This window comes from Aythya ferina (genome assembly GCF_964211825.1).
Source record: "Aythya ferina genome assembly, chromosome: 8".
In the NCBI taxonomy this organism is placed as follows: Eukaryota; Metazoa; Chordata; class Aves; order Anseriformes; family Anatidae; genus Aythya; species Aythya ferina.
The window spans coordinates 16,270,608-16,279,107 of NC_140304.1; positions in this window are offsets into that span (position 1 = coordinate 16,270,608).

Consider the following 8,500-nt stretch of genomic DNA (forward strand, 5'->3'; position numbering starts at 1 on the left):
GCAGCATACTTTTATAAACCATAATCTATCATCAAAATATTAGTGTTTAAGCAAGTCAATGGAAATGTAGGATAAAAGTAAATCTCCTTTCAAAAGGAAAAGTATTTTTTTTCCAGCCCATCATTTTCCTTTTGAGGAAGAGCACTTTGATCAGAACACTCTGAGTAGAGAGAGGCGTTACACTTACCTAACAGAGGATATGTCTGCCCTTAAGGATGGTTCAAATGCCTTATATATCTCTTTGTAACTATGCTGGGGTTAACTAATTAGACTTCTTGTTAAACAAAACTGCCAATGACAGCCTATGACAGCAAACTTTCCACATGAATTGGAAGAGGTCCCAGATGACTAGACTAACACAACATCTGGAAAATACTCCCATTAAGAAAAATGATTACAGAAAAAAATAAATAGACTTACTAGTCAAAACACATTTTGATTACTGAGTGAAATGAACAAATTGTCCTGAATGCATCTGGAAGGCATTAGACGTTATTGCATAGCAATAAGAACTCATTGTAGGCAAATGCAGAGTATATTTTCATTCCTGTCAAATAAAGCTTAGGTGACAGTAGCCTAAAATTATGCAGTACTATCCACTACTGATGGTGTTTCTTCTCCAAAAACTTTTGAGATTCAGTTCGCTTAGTCATAAATAATTTTCCAGTTCTGCACTGAATATATGTTGCTTTCCTCTAAGCTGAATGGAAATGTTGCTGAGGTGTTGGCTAGAAATCAAACAATTTAGTCAAGTCTCAAATTTATTGCATCTATTCTACGCAAAGCATCAGAATGAATGGAAGAGAATTACATTGTTTTAATGGTCTATGCGTTTCTCCATTCACTATTCAGACTACTGGAAATGGCTGCTTGGCACTCTCAGAGCCAAAGGCAACTCCCTTTGAAACTTCAGTCGTCCTGACTCTCAGGGCTTGGGGGCTGCCTCTTTACACAGAAACTAACTTAAATAGAGGCACGGAGCTTTGTTACTCCTGTCTTATGCTATTATTTGAATCCCAAAGTAACTTTAATATCCCAAAATAACAAATATGTACAATTCACACTGATCCCACCTGAGGAAAGCACTTAACGATTAGGCTTAAGTCACTTAAAGAAAAAATGTAGGTATCTCTGAAAAATAATGGGTTTAGATCTGGGTTCAAATGTTTTCTGTGCTCAGTCCAATGACTGAATAGCTTTTTTTATGCTAGAATTTCTTTGTAATTTGTATGTTACCACAATAGAAGCAATTTCATTCAATCTTTCTGCATTGTGGACATTTCTAATAGCTTTCATGTCACTGCAACATTTCCATTAATTCTGATCAATAAAAGAGTGCTTTTTTATTGCTCTAGGAACATGCATGATCTTTGCAAAAGTTTCTGTAGTTATTTACACAAGTATTAAATGGGCGCACTTACAGTATCAGTCTGGTATTCGAGCTCTTCTGCACACTGCCAATAATTTCCTGCTATTAGCATACTATACGAAAAAAGAAACCTGAGGCCCTGAGATTTCATGGAGTTTATTCAAGGTAATACACTGGAGGAAGTACATTACCTTTCTTTGTCATAATAAGAGCTTTGATTCAGCCTTTAGTGGAGCTGACTATACACTTGACACAGAAACTCTGTGGATTAAGATGAAAGGTACAAACCTGTAGATACTTAGAACCCAGGAAAGAAGTTAGGGTAGTTAAATAGAATCAACTTCATTTTCTAGATTTTCAAGAAAAATACTAAAATACTCGTAACTTAAATCATTTATAGTTAGATCAAGCTAAACATTCAAGAATACATTGTAAAGTGTATTTTGATATCCTTGTTTTAAAGGAGATTTCATCACTTCTATCATTTCAGTCAGTACAGCTCTGAGTGCCAGTTAATAGTGGACAGCTACATGAGGTGAAAAATATATATATATATAAAAAAGTAAACAAAAATAAGCTCTAAATGTTTAATCGTGATCTTGTAACATGGCAGTATGAATAAATCAAAAGCCAATTAGGTACATACACAGCTTGAACATATGGATAGTCATGACTGGCTGCTACAGATATTTTGTTTTACAGATATGTTCATTTTGGTAGGGCTGTATTGTTTCATTTATTTTATGAATTAAGTAATTGGATTGGTAAGATGTATATTGGGTTGCAAAGTATGAATGGTGAGATGATTTCCTAACCTGCTGTGACCTGATTTCAATTGCAGTTATCCACATCTACAGCATTTGTATTTACTATAGTTGAATGACTGCTAGGTGATCACTAATGACCACTAATTCCTTAGCATTAGTTATATGAACTTCAAATAGAAAATGATAATGTTGTTTTTCCTTCCTTTCCCATCAGTGCAATTTTAGCTAGCAGCATCTGACAGTATGTCGGATTTTTATCAACCTGTGTGGGTTCCATTTACTTTTGTGATGCATGGAAACTGAGGCTGTTACACATTTGCTCTGTTACCTGTACAGAAAAACAAAACAAAAAACATATTTTAAAATCTCAAATGAATCTTCTTTGTAGTACTTTTCTCTACAGCACTAAAAACTAACTTAGAAGAGCATACTTTTTGGAAGACTGGTAGAAGGTTAAATGGGAAGGGCTTTTGTTTGTTTTCCTTTGGAGATTAAGGAAGTCAATGAGGATCAGTTCAGGTTGGTTTCCCATTCTGAGGCAGGCTTGGTCTATGAGTTTTAGCCAAGTCACTTATCCTGAAAGTTAAATTAGGATTTCCAGAATTGTGAGGCTGTACCTTTAAATATTCTTTTTTAGAGTCTCTTTTTTCATAAAAAAAAATTCATCACTAAGCTGCTTTTGCGGGCAGGTTTATCTTCCCGGTGTGCTGTATGGGATAATTCAGTAAGTGGATTAACAGAACATAAAAAGCACTTTAAGAACTTTTAAATCCACGTAGTGGATACACTCTTGCTAATGATCTTCCAGGCTTTCTGTCTTGCAGGGATGAGGAAGGAGAACAATGCAGGGGAGGCAGAAGCCCTAATGTGGGAGGGCATGGGGTTACAATTAATTCTTCTGAGCCATCTGATAACTGACCAAAGGACAATTCCCTGCATTTCCTTCAATGACCATGCACCTTCTTCCATACCAGAACTGGCTACATTTTATTTCCATATTTAACTAGATTCTAGGGAGAAAAAAAAAAAAAAAAAAGAAGTTAATTTCAAAGAGAATTTATGCTTACTTTTAAGACAAAGGAGTATTAGTCTATGGCTTTTCTGTGATCTTTGAGTATTGTGAGTAGCAGTAATATTGCAATGAATTCTGATCTAGCACGCTACTGTAATAAGGGTCAGATGGACACGTACGTCAGCCATTTGATGTCTATATAGACTTACTACATTTCCAACACCTAAAAAGTTGACAGAATGGTTTAAAAGTAAGTAGAGAGAAGAATATGACTTATAAATTGTATATGTCCACACAGAGAATCACAGAATTGTCTAGCTTGGAAGAGACCTCAAGATCATCGAGTCCAACCTCTGACCTAATACTAACAGGTTCTCCACTAAACCATATCGCTAAGTTCAACATCTAAATATCTTTTAAAGACCTCCAGGGATGGTGACTCCACCACTTCTCTGGGCAGCCCATTCCAATGCCTCACAACCCACTCACCACGTGATGACACTCAAGATAATCTGCTCCATGAGTTTCCCTGGCACTGAGGTCAAACTGACAGGCCTGTAGTTTCCCGAGTCTGCCCTCCAGCCCTTCTTGTAGATGGGTGTCACATTTGCTAGCCGCCAGTCAAGTGGGACCTCCCCCGATAGCCAGAACCACTGATAAATGAAAGTAAGCGGCTTGGCCAGCTCCTCTGCCAGTTCTCTCGGTATCCTCGGGTGGATCCCATCTGGCCCCATCAACTTGCGTACATCCAAGTGCCATAGCAGGTCGCCAGCCATTTCCTCATGGATAGTGAGGGTCACATTCTGCTCCCCATCCCCTTCCACCAGTTCAGAGTACTGGGTATCCAGAGAGCAACTGGTTTTGCTGCTAGAGACTGAGGCAAAGAAGGCATTAAGCACCTCCGCCTTTTCCTCATCTTTTGTAACTGAGTTCCCCCCTGCATCCAGTAAAGGCCGGAGATTCTCCTTAATCCTCTGTTCTGCATTAATATATTTGTAAAAAACATTTTTTGTTGTCTTTGAGGGCAGTTGCCAGATTGAGCTCCAGATGAGCTTTGGCCTTTCTAATTTTGTCCCTGCACTGCCTCACAACATCCTTATAGTCCTCCCGAGTGGCCTGCCCTCTTTTCCAAAGATTGTAAACCCTCTTTTTCCTCCTAAGCTCAAGCCACAACTCTCTGTTCAGCCAGGCCGGTCTTCCTCACCAGCTCATCTTTGGGCACGTGGGGACAGACCGCTCCTGCGCCATTAAGATTTCCTTTTTGAAGAGCGCCCAGCCTTCCTGGACTCCTCTGCCCTTCACAACCACCTCTCAAGGGACTCTACCAACCAGTGTCCTCAACAGTTCAAAGTTGTCCCTCCGGAAGTCAAATACAGCGGTTTTATTGGCCCCCTTCCTGGCTTCTCCAAGAATGGAGAACTCTACCATTTCATGTTCACTCTGCCCAAGACAGTTTCCAATCACCACATCCTCCACCAGTCCTTCTCTGTTTGTGAAGAGAAGGTCTAGCAGGGCACCTCCCCTGGTAGGCTCAATAACCAGCTGCATCAGGAAGCTATCTTCCACACTCTCCAGAAACCTCCTAGACTGCCTTCTCTGGGCTGTGTTGTGCTTCCAGGATATGTCTGGGAAGTTGAAGTCCCCCACAAGAACAAGCACTGACGATTTTGCAACTATTGTCAGCTGCCTGTAGAACTCCTCATCAGTCTCCTCATCCTGGTTCGGCGGTCTATAACAGACCCCCGCCAGGATGTTTCCCTTGTTGGCCTTCCTGCTGATCCTAACCCATAGGGACTCAATCTTATCGTTCCCAGCCTCAAGTTCCACGACATCAAAACTCTCTCTGATACAGAGAGCCACACCACCACCCCTTCCATGCTGCCTGTCCCTTCTGAAGAGCCTATAGCCAGACATTGCAGCACTCCAGTCATGAGAGTGGTCCCACCACGTTTCCGTGATGGCAACCAAGCCATAGCCTGTCTGCTGCACGATGGCTTCCAGCTCCTCCTGTTTGTTACCCATGCTGCGTGCATTAGTGTAGATGCACTTCAGTTGGGCCATTGCCTTCTCTCCCAGCCTTGCCATTGTTCCCCCTGGCACAGCTCTAACAAGCCTTGTTTCAGCCCCATCCCCCTTCTCACCTAGTTTAAAGCCCTCTCAATGAGCCCTGCCAGCTCCTGGCCTAGGATCCATTTTCCCCTTAGAGATAGGAACCTGTCTGCGGTCATCAGGCCGGGTGCCGAGTAAAGTGCCCCATGGTCAAAAAAAAAATAATAATTCTGTGTTGGCACCAGCCTCTAAGCCACGTGTTTATCAGGTGGGCATTCCGTGTCCTCTCTGTACCCCTCCCTGCCACCGCAGGGATGGACGAAAACACCACCTGTACTCCCACTCCATCCACTAACCGTCCCAGTCCCCTAAAGTCCTGTTTGATAGTCTTCAGGCTTCTCTCTTCAATGTCATCACTGACAGCCTGGAGTATTAAAAGAGGGTAGTAGTCAGAGGGGCGAACCAGGTTGGGAAGCTTTCTGGCAATGTCCTTGACCCTGGACCCAAGAGGCAGCAGACTTCCCTATGGGTAGGGTCAGGCTGACAAATAGGTCCCTCTGTTCCCCTGAGAAGGGAGTCACCCACAACAATCACCCTTCTTTCTGTCCTGGTGGAGGCAGTCCTGAGGCATGGAGTCGACTTCTTCACCCTAAGCATCCTCCTGGGTAGACTTTCTATCTCTTCTTCAGCTACCGGTCTCTCAAGCTGCAGGGCCTCAAACCTGTTGCTTAAGGGCACCTGGGAAGGTGGGGTCAGTAGGGTGGGGCATCGCCTGCAGTGTCGAGCAGGGACCTGCTTCCATTCCTCCTCAAATCCTAGGTCCCCCCCCTCTGCCTGACAGCAGCAGGGCAGGGGGTCCACCCCCATTTGGGGTGTCTCACCCCAGTACCTGTCCTTCAGGCCGCGCAGGGAATTGCTCCACAAGTCTTTCTCCCGCTCACGCTCCCTGATAACCCTCAACCTCTTGACCTCCTCCTTGAGTTCTGCCACGAGGCAGACCAGGTCGTCCACCTGCTCACACCTCACACACACAGTCTCTTTGCCCCCCGCAGGTGGTAGCAACAGGCTACCACGTGCACTCGGAGACACGAACTGCCGCAGTTTTGAGCGGGCAGTCTAGACTGGATGTGAACAGACTTCCTAGAGAGAGCACCGTGCCTGGTGGAGACCATTGCAGCTGAGCTAGCGGTAGACCGCCGTTAGAGGAGGTGTTCGTATGGGCGGGGGGGGAGAACGCTGCTGCCCTTCCTGCTCGCCCTGCCTGCACGAACTGCCACGCCCTCCTTTCTGCCGCGCCACGCCCTGTTTGCCCGTCCTGGTCGCTCGCGCTCCCTAGGGGCAGCTTTTGAACGGCCGGGGCGGGGGCGCTGCCGGTTACGCCTCGCCTCGTTCTCGCCTCGTTCACCTCCCTCGCGAGGGCTGCCGGGTTCTGGCGGCTCCCTCGACTGGACTCGGTGCCGGGAAAATTAGCCCTGCCTGTCCGATCCCCTGCTCCGCTGCAGAACGCGTCTGCCCTGGAGCCGATCGCCTCGGCAAGATTAGATAATGAGATAACAGATGAGGCAATAATGATAGGTGGAAGACGAAGGATAAAATCTGCATGGTGTTTATGTTATTTTTGTAGTATTATCGAGATCGGTAGGAGAAAGTTTTTATTGCAGAAGCCTCTCTGTACTCGGCACAACTGCAGGCATTACTGAACACCTTGAACAGCAGGACGAGGAGGAGCAGGTCTGCTGGCTGTTTACACCTATAGATATGCATAGCTTGAATTCCTCTGGAGCCTCGACCCTACGATCATCATTCAATGGCTATTACAATATTTCTCTGTGGGTCCTATCAGTTTCTTCTAAAAGAAGAAAGCCTCAAAACTAGAGCATGGGTTTACTTAAACTAGGCTAGAATCTCATGTTGCGTGGAATACACAATCTGAGTTTATAAGCAGTGAGTGTAAACAGAGCAGACTTTTAGAGGCAGAAAGTTACAGGGAGAAATCTTCCATGCAAAAGGTCTGACAGAGCAGTATGTTACTAAATCAGAAATATTTGTCTTTCCTTTCTTTCCAAGTACACTAATTATTCCTCACCCTTAAGTTCGTTCTGTTTATTGATTTCAGTCCATACAGGCTAAAAAGTGACTATTGTCTCATTAAAAACATATCTCAAAATGAACTGTATTCCACATTGTGTTTTGTTTTGTTTTGTTTTGTTTTTTAGCAATATAGTATATGGAGTGATTCTTCTAGTGAATAATAGGAAAAATGCAAGACGTTCAACTATAGGAAGAAAAAATAATGGAAGGTTTGGTTCATATAAAGGATATCAAATAATAAGAATAGGGAAAATGAACACAAGAAAGGTGCCTGGGGAAGTAAAAAGAGGTAAATCTAGAAGAGTTAAACAGGGAATTCCCAATTAAGTAGTAGGAGTGGAATTAGCAGTGGCTCCTTGTTAACTTATGAATGAAAGATGCAGAAAACTCTTTCAGGATACAGTTATTTCATTACCACCTGCAGGACTCTTAATAAAGTTTCCCAGAAACAGCCACCACTCGTTAAGTGACTGACAAATGACACCCTTGCATTGGCAAAATACCAGTGAAAAAGTGTGAGACATCATTGCAAGTCTTTATTTTATTTTCAGACTTAGTATGAAGTAATTTTCTTGTAACATGAAGAATCATCTTTCTTAAACATTACGCTCAGGCTACTATAAATAATCCTCTTTACTCATGCTCAAGCTTTTACATCTCATGCATTCAAGCAAAAATGGTCTGTTTAAATGTCTGTATTCAAGGCGAAAGAGTAGCTGGATCAGCATAACTGTATATAAGAACAAGTAATTAATTTATACTTCTTGGAGAGGGTTTATTTTTTTCTTGTTTGTAACTTTTGAGGTGTATTCAACAGGAAGGTCTTGAAGGACAAATAAGTTAATGTACAAAAAACCTCCCTTGGCAGTACCGAATACTATGTATTAGTACTAGTAGTGAGAGCTATCATTGAAGCTGCCAAAGGCTTGTGGAAGTTGCCTTTGTCTTTTTTCTAAAGTAAACACCTGATTTTGATCATTCATAATTTTACAACAGTCTGAGTTCTTCAACTGAAATGATCAGTACTTAGCTTCTGTTTAATGGAGTTCTTAGAGGACAGGGGCATTCTTCTTTTAGTCTCTTCAGTTTTAATCACCCGTGTAATTCTGTATGGTCATTGAAAACTGATGCAAAGTACAGCACTTGAAAAGATTTTGCAGAATGAGGCAGAGTTCTTCATTATGTTTGTGAACAGATGTAATGGACTGGGAT